This window comes from Crocuta crocuta, unplaced genomic scaffold (assembly GCF_008692635.1).
Source record: "Crocuta crocuta isolate KB4526 unplaced genomic scaffold, BGI_CrCroc_1.0 scaffold217, whole genome shotgun sequence".
NCBI classification, from domain to species: Eukaryota; Metazoa; Chordata; class Mammalia; order Carnivora; family Hyaenidae; genus Crocuta; species Crocuta crocuta.
The window spans coordinates 4,830,945-4,856,925 of record NW_027532208.1 but is presented as its reverse complement, the minus strand read 5'-3'; positions in this window follow the sequence as shown (position 1 = coordinate 4,856,925).

The window sequence follows — 25,981 nt, the reverse complement described above, 5'->3', positions numbered from 1 at the left end:
TTCGCTTACCTCCTGTCTCCTCAGATCATTTTACTCCCCCAGGAAAGCTGTAGTGAGTCTTCTTGACAAACCATATTCTAGGCTCCCAGAGTATTATGTTCTCCATTTCATTAAAAAAAAAAAAAAAAAACTGGCATGTTTTTAAAAACCTGACATATTTTTATTTTTTAATTTAATTTTTTAATGTTTGTTTATTTTTGAGAGAGAAAGTTCAAGCAGGGGAGGGGCAGAGAGAAAGGGGGACAGAGGATCTAAAGTGGGCACTGTGCTGACATCAGAGGGCTCCATGCAGGACTCAAATTCATGAGCCATGAGATGATGACCTGAGCTGAAGTAAGACACTAAATCAAATAAGCCACGTAAGGTGCCCCAAACTTGACATTTTTTAAAAAGACATGACTTATATAGTGTTTTGGTGGAATATGTGGATGAAAGCGCTATCACATTCAGTTGAAATTTTATATTTGTTGGTACAATTATTTCATTGTCTATTCCTCACACTAGAATGTAAATGAGAAGAGGCAGAATTGCATCTGCTTTTTCTTATCATTGTACCCCTAGCACTTAGGGTGGTGCCTGCCACATGGTAGGCATACCATAAATACTTGAAGATGTTCTTATTAATTGTGCCTTGGTTTTCTTGTCTGGAAAATGGGAATATTACTATGAATCCAACTTGGGATTCACCAGGATTCTCAACCTGGGAACCCCCAACAGGGTCTATGACAGTATGAACTATTGTAAGTGAATATGCCTTGACAAACTACGGTGCAATCCAAATGTAAAAATGAGTTGTTGACCCTCAAAAAGGAAATGGATCACCCACACTTATCACAGAAAGAATACGTTAAAACTATTTTACTGGATTACCTAAATGAGGCAAAAATGTTCTGAAAATTTGAGGACTTTTTAGCCTCAAAATTGAAATTTATCAGACAACTACACATGTCAAATCTGCACTCTTCACATAGCAAATGTGACGGCAGGTTTCTCAGCTGATTTAATCTACAAGATAGGGAACAGCTGGGTCTTGATATTGTTCACTTGACTACATAGCTGGTCTCCATGTACAGAGAGTTGAAGTACTTGAACTCTGGAGATAAATCGTAACTCTTGAGCTTATATTCATCCTCCTGGCAATCTACAAGCAAATGGGGCCTGGGAGACTTTACCCCTCCAACGATAGTATATTGTTTGGAAACGCTTCATCAGTCTTTGTGCTTCAGTGTCCTTACCTATAAAATGGGAATACTAAAACCTACCCTGCCTACCTCAGGGTCACTGGGAAAGTCTGAAATAAAATTAAACAAAGGAAATTATTTTGTGAAGCATGAAGTTCCACACATGTGCATTTCATTCCTTTTCATAGAAATTGTTGGTATGATAAACATTCTATATGCAAGTCTTACCTGTAAATGGCCACAATAATTCATTAAGTTATGATATTCACAGCCAGACACCTGCTGTGGAGCAAGAAATGTCTCTCAGATGACTTGGGGGAAACAAAACCAACAATTAGGAATCCAGAATATTTCTAGGTTTAGCATTTCATTTTCCCCAAATGGCCCTTTTCTGTCTTTCCGAAGAATCCTGCTGTATCACTAAAAGGAATGGATTTTTCTTAGTCAGAAATAAACACAATAAGTTGATAGTGGCCATGTAGGTCTTCATGTAATGGTTGGCTGCTCTGAGTCTCGTTTCAGCTGTTGGTGCTAACCGGAGCTCTGGCCCTTTAGGCACACATTCCTCTAAAACACCGAGCAAATCATGTGTTTTAACCAGACATGCCAGGTTTCAGGGAACAGAACTCTCTTTAATTATGAAACAGTTTGCACATTTGCTGGACGCTCATGAGGGGCTGTTTTATAAATGCACAATTACCAGAAGCAAAAAATTTAAAAAATAACTCACAGAGAGATGCATCTGGAACACAGTACGAGAGGAGACAAAAGTGTACGAAGTAAAAGGCCTAGAGACCCTTTTGGCTAAATCCTGTTGGTTCAGAGTTTTGCACCTGTCAGTGTCTTTTATTTGCTTCAGTTGAAGATATTTCTTGAGGCCTGCAGACAACTCTGAACTTGCAAAACAGGCATGGAAGCACATCTGTGGAAATGTAATCTCGTCTTCCCCTAGACTGCGGGGACTACGAACCCTCCTGGGGTTCCACGTGCCAGAGACGTGAGGAAAGCGGAGCGTTCCTGGAGAAAAGTGACCGTGAAGGAGGGACTTCTGCCAGAAGTGCGGCAACCGGGTAAGAAGTTCATGTTTGTAAGTATCGAAACAGCTGCCAGTAAATATACTGTCTTCAGGGGTATGAGATGATGAGAAAGCCAGGCAGCTGACCCAAGCTCCCCAGGCAGCAGAACGGAGGGGAAGCAGCGTCCTTTATTAAAATACAACCAGGGTGGGGGCACCTGGGTGGCTCAGTAGGTTAAGCGTCTGTCTTCAGCTCAGGTCATGATCTCAAGGTTTGTGAGTTCGAGCCCCGCATCGGCCTCTGTGCTGACAGCTCACAGCCTGGAGCCTGCTTCAGATTCTGCATCTCCCTCTCTCTTTCTGCCCCTTCCCCACTCACACTCTGTCTCTCAAAAAGGAATAAACGTTAATTTTTTTATTTAAATATAACCAAGGTGTTTAAGTTTAGGCATTAGGAGAAACTTACTGAAGGTAAAGATTTGTTCATTCCTGAAGGCATCAGCACCATAGTTTGAGTTTGAGGAATTTTAAATGATGAGATGGATTAGGATGAGGTTAGTTTATTTGGAGATTGGGAGATTAAAAAAAAAAAAGGTCAGATGGTCTTCTCTTCAGCTGGTTCCTCTTTCTTCCAAGTGCACTAATGGGTGAACTGGTGTCAGTGTCCCTGGGTTCAAAACCATATCTATCACTTCTTGGCTGTGTGGCCTTAGACAAGTTACTTCCTCTCTCTGTGCCTCAGTTTCCTTCTTAGTCAAACAGATAGTAATATAGAATGTTCCTTCAAGGAACATTGTGAGGAGCAAATGAGAACACCTATGGAAAAGGTTTTAGCATGACACCTTCCAGGTAGAAGCACTTAATACACCTTGGCTGCTATTATTATTTTTTATTGTGTTCGTTTTCATCTTTGGCCTCCTCTCCACACACAGTCCACATCTCTACTCACATTACGGTCCTATCCTGGCTCCCCTGGGGCTCCAGGATTGTATTTACACCATCTGGGCATGTCATATCCACCCAAACCCAGCGTGGCACTCATGGTTTCTCATGCCAGCTGACTTCCCCCCCCCAAACATCCAACATTGGTCATCAATACTTTCTCATGTTAGTCTGCTAGACAAAAACTTTGGAGTCCCCTCAGACTTGTTCCCCATTGCTATTTTCCCAGCCCTTTAAAATGCTCTTTAAGGGGAGCCTGGGTGGCTCAGTCCGTTAAGCATCCAACATCAATTCAGGTTATAATCTCTCGGTTCGTGGCTTTGAGCCTCGCATCGGCCTCTGTGCTAACAGCTCAGAGCCTAGAGCTTGCTTCGGATTCTGTGTCTTTCTCTCTGCCCCTCCCCTGCTCACTTGCTCGCGTGTTCTCTCTCTCAAAATTAAAAACATTAAAAATTTTAAAAAATATAAAATAAAATGCCCTTTAGTCTCCTTCACCACCATCCTCTCATGAATTCCCTGACTTCAGCAAGATTCCAGACCTTTCCCCCACTGTCTCTTTCTCTCCTCTACTCATCTTCACTGTTCCCACTGCCAGCTCATCCTTGTCTCCTCTTCCTACTCTAATCTTCCTAAAATTCCATTTTGCCTTGGCAAGTCTCCTGCTTAGGAGCCAAAAATGACATCCAACTGTCACTGCAGTCGAATTCAGGCTCCTTTTTGGTGTGCTGGGAATGTTTTGGATCTGAATCTGGGAGGTGTTTCCATGGCACGTGTTATTAGTCTCCTTAAGCTGCTGTAACGAACACCACAGACTGGGGGTCTTAAACAACAGGAAGTCATATTCTCCTGGTCCTGGGGGCTGGAAGTCCAACATCAAGGTGTGGGTATGGTTGGTTCCTTCGAGGCCTCTCTCCTTGGCTTGTGGGCAGCTTTCTTCTCCCCGTGTCCTCATGTAGTCTTTCCTGTGTGTGTAGCTGTGCTAATCTGTTGTTAACACTGTGTCCTATCCTCCTTTGCTTATGGGGACACCTTAATGATGTCATTATGGATCTGGGCCCACCCTAATGATCTCATTTTAACTTATTTAGGTCCTTTAAGACCCTATCTCCAAATACAGTCACATTCAAAGGTACTGGGGGGGTTCAGAATTTCAACATGAATTTTGAGGGAGACAACATAATTCAGCCCATAACAGTATATGTATGTAAAAGTTAATCGAACCATATTCTCAGTGTACATGTAGTTTACTGTACCTATACTATACTTCGGTAAAATTTTTAAAAATTGACAGCAGTAACAATAAAAAATCAACTTCCTTTGCTTGACTTCAAGTCCCATTTTCTCTTCTTGCTGTCGTAGACAAATCCTTGATATCTTTCTCACTTCCCTTGTTTTCCCCATGCACCCATCACCATGTTTGTTTCTGTGTCTATACTCATACCTTACCTCCCCTCCATAACCTTTTTTAAGAAAGCTTATTTTCAGAGAGAGAGAGAGAGCATGGCTGGGGGAGGAGGGGCAGAGAGCAAAGGAGAGAGAGAGAGAATTTCAAGCAGGCTCTGCACTGTCAGCATGGAGCCTGACTCCGGGCTTGATCCCACAATTCTGTGATGATGGCCTGAACTTAAATCAAGAGTCGGAGGCCCAACCGAGCCACCCAGATGCCCCTTCCCTCCATAGCCTTTAAAACCTTTCAGGACTCAGCTCAAATTCTATCCCCTGCATGTATAAGTTTATTCACATGCTCTTTTCTTCATTCAGCAAGCATTTATGGAGTGTGTTCTATGTGCTGGGCCAATATTCTGGAATATTGAGTGAGAGACATGTTCCCCAGCCTCATGGAGCCGGCCATTTGTGGGAATACAGATGAGTAACAATGAGCCAGCATTTGTAGTGGTGAGCACCAGGTGTTTCAGTCTTGCTCAGGCCATCTTTAACCACAGACAGGGTGGCTTCAACAGCAGACAGACATTTACTCCTCACAGTTGTGAGTAAAGTCCACGATCAAGGCAGATTTAGTTAACGGCGAGAGCCTCCTTGCAGGCTTGCAGAGAGCTGCCTTCTTGCTGTGTGTCCTCACACTGTAGAGAGCACACCCTGGCTTCTCTTCCTCTTTTTAGGAAGGTGTCGACTCCATCCTGAGGCCTCATGACCTCATCTAGACTTCATAATTTCCCAAAGGTCCTACCTCCAAATGCCATCACATTATCACATTGGGGGTCGGAGCTTCAACCTGAGGATTTGGGGAGAGTGAGAACATTTAGTCTATAACTCAGGGCATAATGTGAGCACAGTCGTCAAAGACCATAAGGATGAGAAAGATCAGATAAGGGAATGCAGAAGATGGAATGCTTTCCTGGGAAAAGCCTCCTGCAGACGTCCCAGATGAAGGAAGACATGGCAGATTAAGGAACTAACTGCAAGTAACTCAGTGCTTCTGGAGCATAGGGGAGCGGAGAGGGGTGATGGGACAGAGGGCGCTGAGGCTGAAGAGGGGCTCCTGGTGCTATTCAGAGGCCTTTGCACTCTACCCTGCAGGCAGTACTCCAGGGTACTATGACTGAAGCATGAGTCAGTCAAAATTGAGTGTTAGAAATTTCTCTTTGGCAACAAAAAGGAGGATAAATTAGGGGTGACCCACCGGAAGTTCTCTCTAAACTCTACATCCTGATTTAGAATTTATGGTCTATTTTTGCTCCCAGGCTCTAGATTTCAGTCTCCTACCTGAGTATAAATAAGCTTGTTCAGGACAAGGATCCTATTTTCACAGGTGCCCAGCGTAAGATCTCTATAAAAACCCCACAAGGATCCTCTTCTGATCTTTTTCTTTCCTTACTATGATCAGATGTCACTATAACACTTTTTTTTCAGTAAAGAATGTTCTTCCCACACGATTATTGCATTTATTTTATTGACTTTCTTGGACACGTCGAGAAAATGGTATGATGTCAAGTGCAAAGGTCATAGTGCTGTGAACAGTGACAGTTGGATGGAAAGCAGGGCTTCTGGGATTTTAACGTGCACACAGACACTGAGGGCTCTTGTTCCAAATGCAGATTCGGGGGCACCTGGGCGGCTCAGTCGGTTAAGCATCTGATTCGTGATTTCAGCTCTCATAGTTCTTGAGATTGAGCCCCATGTCAGGCTCTGCGCTGGGATTCTCTCCCCCACCCCCACCCCTCCCCTGCTCACACTTTCTTTCTCTCGAAAGAAAGAAAGAAGGAAAGAAAGAAAGAAAGAAAGAAAGAAAGAAAGAAAGAAAGAAAGAAACTTAAAAAAAAAATACTTAAAAATGCAGATTTGGATTCAGCAGGTCTGGGATGGGCCTGAGACTCTGCTTCTCTGACAAGCAGATGCAGCAAATCCACGACCATATTTTGAGGAGTGTTGGGGGGAGAACACCCCAGGCTACAAAACCTGAGGGCCTGGGTTTGAGCTCTGCTTTGTCAGAAAGTGGATGGAAGACCTGGACCAAGTCAGTGAACTTGCCTGGGCCTCAAACTTCCTCTTCAAATAGAGAATTTGTCCAGCTGATCTCTTTAAATTAATCTGCGATATGGTGAGTTCCATTTGGCAAAAACATTTTGAGAGTCTTGAAGAAAGGAGGTCTGTGATTTCAGTCCATTATAGTTATTAATGTTACTGATAGAGGAGCCGTGGCTCGAGTTCCAGTGGATTAAAAAAAATAATCCTTTAATCTTTTCTAACATAGCCTCTCACCCCTTGGCTGGGCACAATGTAGATTACTGCTTTGAATGCACTGGGCTAAAACGAAAATCTCAAGTCGAGATCCTCTTGCATTTATACTCCATTTGCGGCCACGCTGTCTCGGATGCATGTTGAAATAACTTTTCAATCGCAAAACAAGCCTGCATTTACTTTAAAATAAAGTTTCAAGGAGTTCTATGTAAACCCCAAATTCACCGCGGTAGCTGGGAAAGAACAGGTGCAACGGAGTGTGGATTTTTGAATTTAAACATCTCTAACTTGGGATTTGGATGACGTGGTCCCTGAAGGTCTCAGCACTGCTACTGTATGCGCTGAAAAGGGTGGATAATGAAGAGAGGTATAATCTCATTTGTTACGGAGCGCTGTTTGTGAAAGCTCATTGGAGCTACCGCGCTGAAGGCCAATGGAGAGGTTAACTGTTTTTTTCTTTCTTTCTCCCCCCACCCCACAATACTGATTATTCAAAGCAGTAGCAGGAGAATCAGAGAACAGCATCACAATAAGATAAAGGCAGTACTTGCTTTCAAATGTAATCCTTGTCCTCAGTATTAACAAGCTGCGGAGTGGAGGAACAGCACAGCACCGTGCTGCGGACCAGTAGGTTTCCCTTAATTCGGACATGGCCCGACAGAAGGGAGATGAGAAAGTGTAACCCGAGGGGCAGATGCTGTCAGGTGCGGCTGTGCCTGTGTGAGTTGTGGAGGGGTGTGGAGGTGGGGGAGGGACAGGCAGGAAGCCTCCCAGGGCTCTGGCTCCGAAAATGTACCATCAAGCCTCAAATAATTACTCAGCTCAGAAATGTTCACACGCAGCTTTTAAGATGTTGCTCTTTCTGGGGCACCTGGGTGGCTCAGTTGAATGTCCGACTTCGGCTCAGGTCATGATCTCTTGGTCCTCTAGTTCGAGCCCCGTGTCAGGCTCTGTGCTGANATAGTGTTCCTTTTCTACTTTGCCAGGATTCTCAGCCTGCAGCTACAAGGGGGGGTGTAAGTTGAAGTGACAGTAGTGAAAGTGCTGCTCTCTGGCATGTCCCAGGAAAGGTCCCCTTTCCTACAAGCCTCCTGTGCAAGAGCTCCTAACCAATCTGGGCACCGAGACTCTAGGACTCCAGCCCTCCACCTGCGCGACTCCAGTTTCCAAAGAGCCCACCTGCACTGCTAGAGGGCTCTCTCACGTCCCACGCTGCTCCTGTTGGGCCTTCCTCTGTTCTTCTGGCTCCTGCAGCCTCTTGGGCCCCCCATCCGGTGCAACCTGGGGCTATTTGGATATTGCTTTTGTCTCTTTCCTCAGCACCCTGATGCCAGTTGAGTTCCCTCCTCCTTGCCTTAAATCACAAGCTCTTCTCTACCCTGCTCCTTCCAGGAAGCTGGCTCCCCCAGCCCCCCTATTCAGCCAGCGCCTTTCTCCTCCCTGGATTTCAGTCCATTTGACTTCAATCCTACAGGGTTTGGGTTTTTTTTCTTTTTTTTCTCCAAAGCCTTTGCTACCAAAACCAAAACCAAAACCAACAAACAAAACATAAAACCAGACATGTTCTTGGGAGCATTCTTTTTTTGTTTTTGCAATATCCTAGTGGGAAAATAGCTCATGTATGCATCTTTAATTTCTTCTTATGCTATTTTAGCTTCTAGCTGTTGAGATCTAGAGAGGCAGCGGCCGGAGTTAACGGCAGAGCAAATGGACCCAGTGCACCCTTGTGAGCTCACAAACGGCAGCCTTGAGCTCTTTAGTGAAAATTCAGGCATTTCCTGAATGCTGACTGTAGGCAAAGCCTGAATAGGAGGTCAGACCACACGGGCTCGCCTGCTTAGAGCTGTAGACAGTCACTGTACCTCATTGAGTCTCAGTGTCTTCATCTGCAAAATTGCCCTGCCATTTAGGGAGTATGCTGAGATCAGATCCCTAGTGAATGTGCCTGAAAGTCCACAGGTGTCCAGAGCATGTTCATCTGTTCATGTTTTCATTGGTTTCTCCTCAGTCACCAAGGCTCCAGAAGGCTTTGCTGTTTGTCTGCCTTTGTAGATATTCTTTTTCTTTTTCTTCCTTCCTTCCTTCCTTCCTTCCTTCCTTCCTTCCTTTCTTTCTTTCTTTCTTTCTTTCTTTCTTTCTTTTTCTTTCTTTCTCTCTTTTTGAGACAGAGAGAGAGAGAGAGAGTGCAAGCAGGGAGAGGGGAGGAGAGAGAGCTAATCTTAAGCAGGGTCCATGCTCAGCTCACAGCCCAATGTGGGCCTTGATCCCATGAAGCTGGGATCATGACCTGAGCCCAGATCAAAAGTCAGACACCTGGGGCACCTGGATGACTCAGTCAGTTAAGCATCTGACTCTTGATTTGGGCTCAGGTCATGATCTCCTGATTTGGGGAATCGAGCCTCATGTCAGGCTCTGCTCTGTGCTAACAGCATGGAGCCAGCTTGGGATTCTCTCCCTCCCTCTCTTTCTCTTCCCCTCCCACACTCATGGTCTCTCTCAGAATAAATAAATAAACATTACAAAAACAAAAAGAGTCAGACACTCAACCAACTGAGCCACCCAAGGACCCCTGCCTTTGTGGGTATTGTGAGCACCAAGAATCATTTTCACAGAGATGTTAGATGGAATAAAACTGTGGGCAGGACCCGAGGAAGAAAACCTAACAGAGCTGTAGTCGCACTTGCCAGGCCTGGTAGATCCCACCCCACCCCCAGTCTGGGTGGGCTCAGAAGGGGGAGCTTGTTTGTTAGTCTTCTGTGCTAAGGGGAGTCTGATGTGCAAAGTTCTCTAGCTTCTCCCCAGTGCCACTACCTCAAGGCTGTAGATATTATGTGGTAGCTGAGAGCAGGTACACACCCCCGGGTTCACACCCTACTCTACCACCGGCCGTCCACACAAGTGCACACAACCATAGCATAGCCAAAATCTATGCATCAAGCTCTGCCACCTGCCAGCCACTGTGATGGGTGCTGGGAGACTCTGAGGAACAAAAAAATCAAGGTTTCTGTCCTCACAGACCCCATGGTCAGGCTTAACTGCTCTTAGCCTCAGTTTTCTTATTTGTAAAAAAAAAAGTTTTTATGTTTTATTTTATATCTGAGAGAGAGAACGTGAGCAGGGGAGGAGCGGGGTGGGGGGGGAGACGTAGAATCTGAAGCAGGCTCCAGGCTCTAAGCTGTCAGCACAGAGCCTGATGTGAGGCTCGAACCCACAAATTGCGAGATCATGACCTGAGCCAAAGTCGGATGCGTAACCGACTGAACTACCCAGGCACCCCTTTGTTTTCTCTTTTGTAAAATGGGAATAATACCTATCTCATAGCTTTGCTATAAAACTAAATGAGATGACAGCCAAGGAGCTGAGGACAGCGCCTGTCACACAGCAGATATGTTTCAACATGATAGCTCTGGTTATTTATGACAACTCTGAACACTGCTGTGTTTGTTTTCCAGGCACAGGAAGCATACCTATCAGTATCTAATGATTAGATCTGCATTATGGGGGGAAAAATAGCCTAAAAATGTTAATATGTTTACATGCATTTAAATAAATGTAGGAAAAATGGCAAACATAAAATGGTGAGATTAAAGGGGAAAAGAAAGAGCCTATTATATGCCTCTGAATTATTTGAGTTGTTTAAACAATTATGCATTACTTTTTAAGCCACAAGAACTTCAATTAAGTTTTAAAAAGCAAAAAACTTTTAATGTTTATTTTTGAGATTGAGAGAGAGAAAATGCAAGCAGGGAGATGCAGAGAGAGAGGAGAGAAAGAATCCCAAGCAGGCTCCATACTATTAGCACAGAGCCTGATGTGGGGCTCGAACCCACAAACTGTGAGATCATGACCTGAGCCGAAACCAAAACCTGACACTTAACCAACTGAGCCACCCAGGCACCCTCCCTCCAAAAAATTTTTTAAATAGCTAACCAATACCACCATGGGAGTTGACCAGTCTGTTGGATAGAATTTTCTCTTTCTAAGAATGTGGACAAGTGTCTCCAGAACAGCTCCTCTGCAGTGATCCCCCGACCTCCAGCCTTGGCCACAGACAGTGCTCCCTGAATCCAGTGTAAAGGGCTAATGTTATTATTGGCCTGTTTCCTTCTGTGATCTTCCACCAGGCCAGAGCTACCCAAGCGAAGAATAATCATTATCATCTCTGACAATCTGAGAAGATGAACTGCAAGGGGAAAAATTGAAAAATTGCACATGTGAGTTACATTATGTGTCTTAATTTTAAAGCTAAGCTGGAACCACAGTGCACTGTAGCATACTGTTATTTATCAGAGGCAATTATTAGGGATGCCGGTTTGCATAGTACATATTTGCGTCCATAAAAACGCAGTACGTACTGACCTGTCTGGTCTCGTAATTCCGGATTGCTCCTTTGCCTGGATATCTTAATTTCTCCCAGGCCCTGAACCAAACCAGACAAGTGACAAAGAGCTATTTGCTCCTTTTGGTAAGAGTAACAGGCTGTACCAGAAGAGATCCCTTTGTGGGCGGCCATGAGCAGCCTGCCAGAGCTCTTGGCCCAAGGGGAAGGCTGAGGTCACAGTTTGGAGCAGGGTTCAGGCAGTGGGCCAGGCTCCCTCAGGAGCACCTGGAAGACCTTCTGAGCACTCCTGGGGGGGATCATAATGGGGAGGGGAATGCCAAGTAGGGTCAGAAGTCTGACCGTTATGCAGGTGGGATTTGGCACCAGATGCAGGTAGGATTACCTACTAACATAACATCATTTGTACCCCCATGTTGGTAAGATCTGGGAAGAATCTGGCATTACAAATACAGGTGCTTTTTCTTCTTTTTTGGATAGTTCTTTATAATTACTAAGTTCTGGCAGGAGTGGGAGCTGGGCATTTTAGACAAACTTTAGCACTTTGCACATCCAAAAGTGGGGTTCCCATGCTTGAGATCTTCTTGAGATCCACATTCTTCCCTCCTCACCCATCCATCATAGATCAGACAGAGAGCCCTACTTTAATTCAGAGAGGGGGACAAATTTCCCTCTGGCTTCAGATGAGCTTGTCTTCTTCCAAGTTATAAAGCCTTTTTCAGCATCCAGTTTCCTACCTTTAGACTTGGGCATGACTAATTCTGTTACTCCTTCCTTCCCCCTTTCCTTCGCCAACCTTCAGTAGTCAGTACTTGGAGAAGGCTCCAAGACCATTGCATGGGTTGGTTGGCCTTGGCCTCATCAGCTTGCCCCACAGCCAACCACCCGTCCACCAGGGTAAGAGAGAAGTTAGAGCTCATAAACTCTAGGGAAACCTCTCAAATGCCAGAGTTTGGCTTGGTCCCTTATACTGTGAAGCATTAATAAGCATTTAAAATTCCCCAGCATCTATATGATCTTTTAATGAACACAGGGCATCCAAGCTAAGCTCTGCTTCTGAGACCATAGCACTTCTATCTCTTAGCACTACTGGGTTAGCTGAGGGAAAATTGATTGCTGCAGCCTCTCTGTGGAGCCTCAGACACATTCATGACCTCTGTGAGGTGCCTCTCCTAGACTGTATCATAGTGTCACTCACTGTGGGCCATTGGCCGATGGCTACTCAGGTACTGTGGTAGCCTCTGTAGCCTTCAAGTTCAGGAAATGAGTCTTAGGAGCCTTCTAATTTTCCTGTCTCTAGCCCAAATCTATCTATAAGAAGGGTTATTTCAGGCCAGAGGTGGACAGGCCATGCAAGTACCAAGACCTTTCTCACAAATCCTAGTTCAGAGGGAACATTGAGCTTGCACGTTATGTGTTCTGAGCCTTAGCAACCTCCCTTCAGCCACGGTCAGCCTGGCCTGAATACCAAAGAGTGGTTTTGTAATATTGGTGATTTATTACCTTTTATTCCTATGTCAGATTACTCCCAAATGGTTATCATGATGCTAATCTCATATCCTTCCTCTGTCCTTTCCTTTATCAATTGGAGAAAGCCAAAGTATTTGCAGTAGACACACACAGCACTTGGGGCTAGATGTGAGGCTAAGCGTGTCAGACTTTAAGGTTTGAAGATTTTGATTCCTACATCTCACTATTGGTGTCAGCCCTCAATATCTGACCTCTCTAAGCCAGTGATTCTGCTGGTCTGGGAAACACGTGTAACAATCACTTGTCTAGGTCAACATGCCACCACATAAAACCAAATTTAACTAACTTTTGTTTGGCTGTCTATCTTATGGTCAAATTGAAAAAGCTAACTGCCCTTTTATATATTTAATCATGATTAGACTGATCCCTATGGGTGACTGGCATGGTAAGGCCATATATGCTGCAAGTGTCAAGATCATCATACCTAGGACTTCAACCAAGTTTTGCAAACAGTTTAGCCTCATGGTCATGCTTTGCCAGTGGCTATGCTTAAGAGACACATCTCTTACCTGAACAAAACTAGAAATTGTAAAATGTAGGGTGGAAACTCTGATGATAAGTAGAATTTTGGTAATAGACCCAAGTTAAGGACTTTGATTTTAGAGAATCAGATATGTTCTGAAATCCTTTGACCACATAATTATGCCTCTGAAAAATAATCTATGCCAAGTAAATAACCAAAAATACAAAAGAATATTTATGCACAGGTACACCTGGGTGGCTCAGTTGGTTAGGCATCTGAGTCTTGATCTCAGTTCAGGTCTTGATCTCAGGGTCATGAGTTCAGGCCCTGCATTGTATTCCATGCTGGGTGTGAGGCTTACTTTAAAAAAATAATTTAAAAAAAGAATATGCACAAAGGTGTTCACTATGTTATTACTTAAACAGCGAAAAATGAGAAGCAAACCAAAAGCTAATTTCAGAATAAATATAGGTTGTTAATATAGGTAAAACTGAGCGAAGCATGTATTGAAAATCCAACTTCCCAATTTTTCTGTAAATCTAAACTGTTCTAAAATAAAAAGTGTGTTAAAGTATGGTATATCCAATTTGATGGACTATTGTGCAACAGTTAGAAATGACAGTTGTGAAGAGTTTGTAATAATATAGAAAAGTTTTAAGCCAAGTGAAAAAAGAAGGATGTAAAATTTTGCAACTTTCAAAACAGTGTGTATTGGAGACAACGTCCAGTATGACAGTATGAAGAAGCTCCATGGATCCTCTCACCCAGCAAAACAACCATTAATGAGTAAAAATTAATTTTAAAAACCCAACAATTTGAGGACTCTGGAAATTGTCCTAAAGGCAGATGATGAAATGTTTATTCAAGAAAACATGGAAAATCACATTAAGAACAGTCAATCCATGGCATTGAGCCATGGCTTGCTTCCTCTCCCTGCCTCCCAACCAAGCCCAGCTCAGTGTGACAGAAGTCCCACTCAATGTGGGTGCAGCCAAGAACATTATCCCAGTTGAAGGCTATTGTCTTTCCCTGGGAGGGTCAGGCCACCAGCATTTCCCCTCCTCTCCTGTTTCCTCCAACTCTATGTTGTAGAAGCCCTGATCCAGGCCAGTGCAACTGAGAGGTCTAGAAATTCTCCTCTTCCACCCATCCTCCACTTACAAGGTGGACACTCTACCCTAGGTGTGGGTAAAGACAAGGCAAAGAGAAAATCCTAAAATCAGCAAGAGAAAACTACTCATGTTCAAGGGAGTCCCAAAGAGATTGACAACTGATTTCTCATCAGAAACTATGGGGTCCAAAAGGTAGTGGGATACTACATTCAAGGGGCTCAAAGAAAAAAGTCTGTCAACCAAGAATCTGACATCCAGTAAAACTATCTTTCAAAAATGAAGGTGAAATACAGACATTTTCAGATAAACAAAAACCAAAATAATGTATTGCTATCAGGACTGTCTTATAAGAAGTACTAAAGAAAATTCTGCAAGGCTGAAAACAAGTAACCCCAAGCAGTAGTTCAAATCTACACAAAAAAAGAAAGAACATCAATAAAGGTGATCATGTCATTATAAAAGACAAGGTAAATGCATAGTTTTCTTCTTTCTTCTCTTAATTTATTTGAAAAGCAATTGTATAAAACTATGCACACACACATATACTTGTATTATCATGTTGATAACGTATAAAAATGTAATATATTTGACAATAACAGCACAAAGGAGGCAAGTGGGAGCAAAGCTGTATAAGAATAAGAATCAACACCAGATGGTATCTTGAATGCACAAGGAACAAATGAAGAGAATAAAAAATGGCAAGTAAGAAGGTTCATGTAACAAGCTCTATAAATACTTGTTCTCATTTCTTTTTCTTTTTTTTTTTTTAATGTTTATTTCTGAGAGAGAGAGAGACAGCATGAGCAGGGGAGGGTCAGAGAGAGAGGGAGACACAGAATCTGAAGCAGGCTCCAGGCTCTGAGCTAGCTGTCAGCACAGAGCCCGATGCAGGGCTTGAACCCACGAACCGTGAGATCACGACCTGAGCCGAAGTCAGACACTTAACCGACTGAGCCACCCAGGCGCCCCTACTTGTTCTCATTTCTTCTCTCATCTTCTTTAACAGACATAAAACTATGTAGCATAATAATTATAGAAATGTATTGTTGGGTTTGTAATGTATATACTTGCAATATGCACGTCAATAATAGCATAAAAATGTAGAAGATGGAATAAAGCTATATAGGAGTAATGTTTTTATATCTCACTGGGATTAGTTACTATAAATTTGAAGTGAATTCTGATAAGATGTATATGGTAAGCCATGGAGCAACCACTAGAAAATAACAAATATATACAGTGAAAGAATAATTAAAAGGAATTTAAATATTACACTACAAAATGTTAAATTAACGCAAAAGAAAGGAGAAATGAGGACAGAAGAACAAAAACGACCTCGACATATACAGGACAAAAAGTAAAATGGCAGATGTAAATTCAACTATCAGCAGTAATAACATTAAATGTGAATGGATTAAACAATTCTGTCAAGAGGCAGAGATCGTCATCCTGGATTTAAAAAAAAAAACAAGAACCAACCCTATTCTGTCTTTAGAACACACAGTTTTAGATCCAAAGATACAAATAGATTGAAAGCAAAGCTATGGAAAAAGGTGTATCAGCAGCTACAGAAAGGTGGAATGGTTTCACTAATACAATACAGACAAAATAGTTTTTAAAACAACATGTTACTACATATGAAGAATGTTTTATAATGATAAGAGGTTCAATTCATCAGGAAAATGTAACAGTTCTAAGTACATATGTGTCTAAAAGCAGAGCCCCAAAATACATGAAGCAAAAATTTCACAGAACTAAAGAGAGATAGACAATTCAATAATTATAGTTCAGGACTTCAGTATCCCACTTTAAGTAACAGATAGAACTAGGTGGAAACCCAACAAGGAAATAAATGACTTGAACAATAATATAAACCAACTAGAGCTGAAAGATTTCTATAGGACGCTCTACACAATAACAGTAAAACATATTCTCTCAGTGCCCATGTAACATTCTCCAGTATAGATCATATGCTAGGCCATTAAAAAGCCTCGATAAATATAAAAGCATTGAAATCATGAAAAGTATGTTCTTCAATCAGAATGGAGTAAAATTAGATAACACTAATAAGAGAAATTGAGAAAGTTCAACAATATCTGGAAATTGAACAACACACTCCTAAATGAAGAAAAATCACAAGAGAAATGAGAAAGTACATTGAGAGATGCCCTGGCTGGCTCAGTCAGTGGAGCATGCAACTCTTGATTGGGGGTCCTGAGTTCCAGCCCCATTTTGGGTGGAGATATTACTTAATAAAATCTTTAAAAAAGAGAGAAAGAGAGAGGTGCCTGGGTTGCTCGCTCACTTGAACATCCAACTCCTGATTTTGGCTTAAGTCGTGATCCCAGGGTAGTGGGATCAAGCCCTACCTCAGGCTCCATGCTGAATGTGGAGCCTCTTGAGGATTCTCTCTGTCTCTGTCTCTGTCTCTGCCCTTCTCCCCTGCTCATGTGCACTCTCTCTCTCTCAAGAAAGAAAGAGCAAAGAAAGTACATTGAGAGGCATGAAAATGAAGACACAACATACTGAATCTTGTGGGATGAAACTAAAGCAGTGCTCAGAGATAAACTTCCCATTGTAAATACCTATATTTAAAAAGAAGAATGATCTCAAATCAACAACCCAACTTTCCATCTTAAGACACTGGAAAAAGGGAAAAAAAAAGAAGTCTAAAGCAAACAGAAGGAAGGAAATAATAAAAGATTAGAGTGGAGAGTCATGAAATGAAAATAGAAAAATGATAGAGAAAATTAACAAAACCAAAAGTTGATTCTTTAAAAGGGTCAAGAAAATGGATAAACCTTTACCTAGAGTAGCCAGTGGGAAAAAAAGGCTCAAATTACTAAATCCGGAATAAAAAGGGAACCATCACTAGTTAACCTTAGAGGAATAAAAAGGATTATAGCAGAATACCATGATCAACTGTATACTAACAATTAGATGACTTAGATGAAATAGACAAATTTCTAGAAAAACACAAACACCAAAAGTGACTCCCAAAGAAGTCATAGAAGAATAGACCTGTAACAAATAAAGAGATGAAATTACTAGTTTAATAACTTTTTACAGAGAAAAGCCAAGGCTCAGATGATTTCACTTCTGAATTGTATCAAACATTTAAAGAGCAATTAAAATCAGTTCTTCACAAATGTTTCCAAAACATCAGAGACAAGGGAACACTTACCAACTTACTCTGTGAGGTTAGTATTAACCTTACTCAAAACCAGGCAAAGACAGCACAAGAAAAGAAAACTATTGGCCTCTATGTCTCATGAATACAGACCCAGAAACCCTTAATCATATACTAGGAAATCAAATCCAGCAACACATAAAAGTGACTTCACACCGTGACCAACTAGGATTTGTCCCAGGAATTACAAATTGGTTTAACACCCAAATGTCAATCATTTTAATATACTATATATGTAGCATAAAGGACAAAAACTGCTAATCACCTGAATAGACAGAAAAAAAATTAACACTCTTTCATGATAAATACACTTCACAAACAAGGAATAGAAGGGTACTTGCTGAACCTGACAAAGTACATACAGTACAAAAACCCCACAACTAATAGCATACTTAATGGTTTGAAAGCTTTCACCTTAAGATCAGGAACAAGACAAGGGTGTTTCCTCTCATTACTTGTATTCAACATGATACTGGAGATTCCAGTCAGGGCAATTATTCAAAAAAAGAAATAAAATACATCCAGATTGAAAAAAAAAGTAGTGAAATTATCTCTCCTTGCAGATGACATGATTTCATATGTTAAATATTTTAAGGAATACACACATACGTATACACACACATATGCACACACAAACTATTGAAACTAATAAGAGAGTTCAGCAAAGTTGCATGGTACAAGATCATTACACAAAACATCAATTATACTCTCTACAGTAGCAATGAACAATTCCAAAATAAAATTAAGAAAATAATTCCACTTACATGAGCACTAAAAAGAATAAAATAATTAGGGATAAATTTTAAAAAGAAATGCAAGTCTTGTATATTGAAACTATAAAACATCAATGAAAAAAATTAAAAAAGACATAAGTAAATGGAATCCATGTTCATAAATTGAAAGACAATATAGTTACGATGGCAACACTCCCCAAAATGATCAACAGGTTCAAGGCAAACCGTTTCAAAATTGCAACTTCCAGTTTTGCAGAAATTAACAAGTTAATCCTAAAATTCATATGGAAATGCAAGGGAACCACAATGGCCAAAACAATGTCTTGGAGCACCTGGGTGGTTCAGTCGGTTAAGCATCCGACTTCGGATCAGGTCATAATCTCATGGTTTGTGGGTTCGAGCCCCGCATCGGGCTCTATGCTGACAGCCAGCTCAGAGCCTGGAGCCTGTTTCAAATTCTGTGTCTCCCTCTCTCTCTGACCCTCCCCTGTTCATGCCGTCTCTCTCTCTCTCTCTCTCTCTCAGAAATAAATAAAACATTTAAAAAATTTAAAAGAACAACACCTTTAGAGGATTCACACTCCCTCATTTCAAAACTTTCCTAAATAGCTACCGTAATTAAGACAGTGTGGTATTGGCATAAGAATAGACTTATGGATCATGGAATAAAACTGAGTTCAGAAAGAAACTCTTATATTTACAGTCAATTGATTTTGAAAGGTGCCAAGATGATGAGTAAGGAAAGAATATTCTTTTCAGCAATAGAGATGGGAAACTGGATATTTGCATGTAAAAGAATGAAGTGGACCCAAACACATATGTCATGATTAACTCACAAAGGATCATAGATCTAAATGTAAGAGCAAAAACTATAAAACTCTGAAAAGACAATAAAAGAGTAAATCTTTGTGACCTTGAGCTAGCTAAAGTTTCTTAGGTATGGCACCAAAAGCAAAAGCAATAAAATAAAAATATATAGATAATAGGACTTCAAAATTAAAAAGTTTTGTGCTTCAAAGGACACTATCAAAAATGTGTGAAGACAACCCAAAGATGGGAGAAAATTTTGGAAAATCATGTATCTTATAAAGGACTTTTACCTAGAACATATGCAGAACTAATACAATTGAATAATGCAAAGACAAATAACCCATGAGGTAGTTGGTGGATTCCCAAAGGGTTTGTTAGGTGGGAGGGCCCAGCTCTAGCTGGCCTTTTAGAGGAACCCTGTAACCCAGAGTGGGCAGAGATGGAGCTGTCTATACTGCAACTTGACTTGGCCACAACTGGGTCCCCATGGGGTTGTGATTATAACTCAGTACCTCCACCTGAGAGCAGCGCAAACAAGCATGGCAAGCAAAGCTGCTGTGCTCCAGCCCACCAGCCGTGTCCAGACTGCCCTTCTCTGGTGGGTGGGCTTGAGGGAGGAGCAGTCAGGCAGGGAGAAGGGGCTCTGTTGACAGTCATAGCCATTATAGCAGTGGCAGCAACAACACAGAAGCCCCTGGAAATGGTGACAAATTCCCTGAAGCGTCATCTGCCTTCTAAATGGAACTGCCCCAGGAAAATAAATGGGAAGCCCCCACTGGTTAATTGAACCTCTGATGCCCATTTGTACGTGTGATTTTTGCAAAGTCCTCAGTGGCTTGTGAAAGCTGTCCCTAAATTTCCCTTTCAACGGCGCACTTTCCCTTTCTCTCAGATGTTGCCCGAAAAGAAATGGGCTGCCCGAGAATGCTTTCCAGGTCAGATGGTTGGCTGCTTCTTCCCTGTAGCTAAATAAAGGACCATCTTCAAAGGACGAGAAGGCGAGTCCATCTGGTCTCTGTGATTGCACTGGTCAGGGAAGTTCCAGCCAAGTCCCAAGCTTTAGCTATGTGGACAGTCAGCTCATACCACCCAGAATCTACATCTGGCTGCCAAATGCACCTTGCTCTGGCCACCCACATGCACGAGATCCAATGAGCAACAGCCTCAGCATTCTCCTGGCTGAACAAAGAGGGTGATTGCCACAAGCCGGGCTATTGTTCCCTTGGCATTGGCATCAAAGGCCCAGGCCAGCTCCCCTTTGTCTGTCAGCTGCTATTCAGAAGGAAAAGAGAAGAAAAGCAAACCAATAAGGTTTCTTGGAAAGAATCATCTGTGGACGTGGGACGTTCGCTGTAGTGCTGCGCTAACGTGATTGTAATAACAACTTGTAAAGCTACTTAACATGGAGAGCCTTACCAACACATATTCCAAAATGTCACGGTGCCTGGTTTTAACGGGCATACTGCTTCCCAGATTTAGAGCCGTTTAGAGTTGAGTCATCCCTGCCTGCTTATGTGTAACAAGGTCTGTGCGTGGTGTTTTGGAGCAGATTATCACACGGATGGTAACCTTTTTACTCTACATCAGCTTTAAGAACATGTCTTGTCTTCAGATAACAGACTGCAAAGAGCGTCTTCCCCTGAAAGCCAGATTCTTTTTCACCTGGCTCTTTGCCCATCTCATGCCACCAGTAGCAATGGACTCTTGATACCTTCACATATGTCAGATTTTTTTTTTTCTGACTGGAGGATGGAGGGTCAGGCAGATACAGTCCTCCCCTGGCAGGAGTATTTTTTCGTATTATGAGATCTTTCTGACATGTAGAAAAAGAACAGATAATAAAAATAATGAACGTGTGGTTTCCACCTCTAGGCTTGAAAAAATTACAAAAAGAAACAAAACAAAAAACTAAAAAACAATGTCCTGTGTACCCTTTCTGATTGCTTCCTTTCTCCCCACTGCCTGGGGTCATTACTCTTTTCCCATGTTGGTCATGCCATACGCTCTGTGGGCTTTGACAATGATCCACACACCACCTATGTTTTACATGTTTCGAAACGTTGTATAAGTGGCATTAGGTTACAATTCAACTAACAATTATGGTTTGGACTTGCCCAAGTCCACGTGGAAAGTGTTGGTTGAAACGCTTTAACTGCTATACAGTTAGTGAGAATATACTAAGACCCACTTATGTATTTTTCAGATGAGAGACATTTAGGCTGCTCCCAGTTGTGTGGTACAAGATCAATACACAAAATCAGCTATATTCTATATAGTAGCAGTGAATAATTCAAAATAAAATTAAGAAATAATTTTATAAACACTTTGCTTTCTTACAAATACTACAGTGGCCAGCATTCTTAGGCAGGAATACTTTATTAGCATTTTTTAGGACTGATGGTGCGCGGTGATAACACAAAGCAGTCAGACTTTTAGTCTTAGACAGTTCCAAATTGTTTTTCAATTTCGAGAGACAATGCTCTGTTTATCCAAGCACCCAGGGTGGATCCCGCCCACCAACACTCTGGAATCTCCACTGATCTCTTGGGCCATCTTTCCATCTATTTCCTGACCTGTGCCTGATCTCTTCAACGTCTGTTTCCTGAGGTCAGCTTGACTGCCATCTCTGATTTCTTATACCAAGTCTCCCTTCCACTGGGCTCTGGCTTCCCTTGGCTCTTTGATTATACAATTTCTAGCTATTCTAGGTGAAAACCTCACATAGTCTTGCCCCAGATCCTGTTCCTGTGGCTTAAGGTGCTCTTGGCAAGCATCCTTGCCACAGGTTTGTTAGGATTCCTCAGGTCCCAGGAATAGAGATAAGAAGGGAGGTGTATAGAGTTTTCTCTGAATCCCCAATACTCCTCACAGGGATTTGTGCGGAGAAAATGCTCAGTGATTGAATAATTTACTGAATAAAAGGAGAGGGTACAATGGAATTTGATAGATGTGGTATAGGTTAGGGTTACATAAGATCCTTCTAACAATACAAGTAGATTGACTCTCATTGAATAGAGAAACTTTTATGGAAACACTATGGCACATAGCCAAGTTATTTAAGAGAGCATAATAAATCTGATGTTTCCTTTCACCTGACTGCATTCCTGAAGAATATTCAGTGTTCAACACCCACACATACACACACACTCAGAGGCATACACACCAACACTTCCATTTCCTGAAAAGATTCAGTGATAATCTATTTTAAGCACTGCTAAGCAATTTAAATAGAAGGCTACTAAGTTGTCTTTTGAAGTAAACTGGTGTTGAAGTGTAACAAACAGAGAGCACACAAATCATAAGTGTGAGTCAAGTGAATAGTCATAAACTAAACTCACCTGATAATCATATCCCAGGACATCCCATTTCCCAAAGCCCCATTCATGCTTCATATCAGTCGCTACATGATCTCCCTGAAGGTAACCACTATTCTGATTTCTAACACTGTAGATTAGTTTTGCCTGGTTTTGAACTTTAAGCAAAGAGAATGTACTCTTTGCTGTCTGACTCCCTTTATACAACAATAAGGTTGTGAGATGTATCGAACTCATTGTGTGTCACGTAATTAAATATTTTCGTTGCTATATAGTATTCCACGGCATGAACATATCACAGTTTATTCGTTTTACTGTTGATAAGCATTTGTGTTGTTTCCAGTGTTTGACTGTAATACATAGTGCCGCAGTAAACATTGGTGTCTATGTTTTTGTGGGTGCACATGTACACACCCTTCTTTTGGGCAGAATCCGAGGAGTAAAGTTGCAGATGCAATAGGTGTGCATACGTTCAGCTTTCATGTTACCAACCAGCGCCTGTACCATTTTATACAAATATCAGTAGTGTGCACTAGCTCTAGTTGTTTCTGCCAGCACTGGCATTTTCTCTCTGGGGCATAGAGCAAAAACTCTGTGCCCTGCCTTCCAAGCTGTAGTTCCATAGAAATCCCAAATCCTATTTTCTTCTGATTCTACCTCTTTCTTGATCTTTCAGTTTCTTTTGCTGACTCCTTTTCCTTTGCCCACTCTTTACGTGTAGTCTTTCCCCTAAGATTCTATCTTCTTCCTTTTTGCTTTATTATTCTATTTATCCTAGACATTCATTCATTTATCCCTTCAGCAGATAGTGAGTCTCCACTATATGCTAGGGACTGTGGTAGCTGATAAGCAAAATAGACATGGTCCCTGCCCTTAATTCTATGGGAATGGAAGGATTTAAACGTTTATTCTCATGCATGACTTTATAATCCCATATAAGAATCACCGACATGAGGGAAAAGAAATGGGTGCCATGAGAGTAACTTGGAGACTTGATTTGGATTGAAAAGTTCGGGAAGAGCTCCTTTGAGGAATCTCAGGTAGAAGCTTGAGTAGAAGGCAAAGGAATAGGTTTTGGAGAGAGAAAAGATGAGCATGTATGAAGGCTCAGAGGGAGGAAAGTACATGGAACATTCAGAGACCATGGGAAGGCCAGTTTTGGAGCTTGGGGAGCAAAGTAGTCTGCTGTAAATCTAGAGAGGGAGGCAGAGGACAAAACATGGAGCCTTGGAGGCCATGTCAGGCATTTTTTTTTTTTAATTTATTTCTAGGAGAGAGAGAGAGACAGCGTGAACAGGGGAGGGTCAGAGAGAGAGGGAGTCACAGACTCTGAAATAGGCTCCAGGCTCTGAGCTGGCAGTCAGCACAGAGCCCGACGCGGGGCTCGAACCCATGAACCGCAAGATCATGACCTAAGTGAAAGTCGGACGCTTAACCGACTAAGCCACCCAGGCGCCCCTCAGGCATTTTGTATTTTACGGCGAGTGCAATGGAAACCATGGAAAAGATGGAGAGTAAGGTGTCTGCAGGACCTGAGGGACTTTGTCAGACCTCTCGGGCTGCTGTGTGGGGATGGGATTGAGAAGAAGCAAGAGTGGAAGCCAGAAGGCCAGTCAGAAGATTACCGCAGCTATCCAGAGAGGAGATCACGATGGCTAGGAGATGGACAGTGGAACAGAGATGGAGAGAAGCAGAGACAGGGGGGGAGACAACCGGGGAAAGGACAGAGCAGTCTGGGTGAGATGTGGTTCCCCACCTCCCCACCAGGAGTTGGTAGAGCTGTTTCCCAGATTTCTCTGGGAGTTGGTAGAGTCATTCTCCTGGTTGAGGAAGACTAGAGGTAATGCAGATGTGGATATGTGGGGGTGGGGAATCACAAGTTTTAAGTATGTAACAATTTGTTATACCTCTGAGACACATAGGTGGACAGGCTTTATGGAGAGTTTGGTGATGAGGTGTTCCAGTCTCAAAAAAGTGGTTTGACCTGGCACTCTCCACGCATGGAAGGTGAGGCATCCCATTGCTTCAGGGGAGGGCAGACATAGCTGAGAAGAAGGTGGTAAAGATTAGCCTTGCTTTTAAAATATATCACCTAATAGAATAATAATAATAATAATAATTTTAAAAAGCTGTTGGAAATCCTGTCATTTGTTACAACATGGATGACCATGAGGGTGTTAGGCTAAGTGAAATCAGTCAGGCAGAAAGGCAAATACTGTAAGATCTCACTTATACATGGGACCTAAAAACAACAGCAACACCAAGAAAACAACAACACACTCACAGACCTAGAGAACAGATTGGTGGTTGCCAGAGGCAGGGCAGAGGGGCTGGGAGGTGGGCAAAATGGGTGAAGATGGTCGAAAGTACAAACTTCCAGTTATGAGATTAAATAAGTCCTAGAAAAGGGACACCTGGGTGGCTCAGTCAGTTAAGTGTCTGACTTCAGCTCAGGTCATGATCTCACAGTTAGTGAGTTCAGATCCCATGTTGGGCTCTATGCTGACAGCTCAGAACTTATAGGCTGCTTTGGGTTCTGTAGCTCCCTCTCTCTCTGCCCATCCCCCACTCATGCTCTGTCTCTCTCTCAAAAACAAATAAACATTAAAAAAAATTTTAAATAAGTCCTAGAATTCTATAGCAAAGCAACTATAGGTAACAAGTATACTTGTAACTATAGGTATACTGCATTGTGTAGTTGAAAGTTGCTCAGCGGTTCAATCTTAAAAGTTCTCATCACAAGAAGAAAATTATAACTCTGTGTTGGCAGAGGTTAACTAACCTTACTGTGGTGATCATTTCACAGTATATACATACGTCAAATCATTATATTGGACACCCAAAACTATCATAATAATGTTAATTATAATCAATTAATAAATTTGATAAATGTTAATTATATCAATTAAAAAATAAGAGTTTTAAAAGCTAAATGAATTTAGAAACTGTAGTACTTAAAAAAATAGGAAAAGCAAACCCTTTTCATTTGCAAGGGACAGATTTTGTGGAGAGAAGAAAAGATTTGTGATTTCCAAGGAGGTAAAACCTGGACAACTGAGCAGACGGTTTTCAATTTTTTTTTTCCAGAGGGTTCTCATTTTAAGTCACACAGGAGAGAAGATGAAAGACAGTGTCGAGGTAACTTTCTACCATTACATATAGTAAGACAAGAGGCTCTTCTAGGCAGAAGGAAAAGAAGCTGGGAAGGTTTAGAAGGTGTGTGGAATCAGCAGGGAGTAAGAGAGAGAGAAAGAAAATACTGCAGATGTGACATCACAGAAACCGGTGGAGAGAAAGTATTTTAAGAAGGAGTGAGTAATCCACCTCATCAGATGCTGCCAGGACATCAGGAAAGAAGAGCACTGTAGAACCTCTACTATCAGCTTGAACAAGACGGAGGTCGCTGATGGTCTTCACAAGAGAAGCCTTGTGGCTTTGGAAAGAGCAGAAGAGAGAGGAATGGAGCAAAGAGTACTAAAGAGGGATGGGAAAGTGGAGGCTTCTTTTGGGGAGGGTAACTCTTTGTAGAAACTTGGATGTGTTGGGGGATGAGAAAGAGCATTATTTGGAGGATTGGAGATCAAAAAGAGAAGGTTTTCCTAAGCTACAACTTCCTCAAGCATGCTTGTGAATAGATGGACAGGATGGAGAT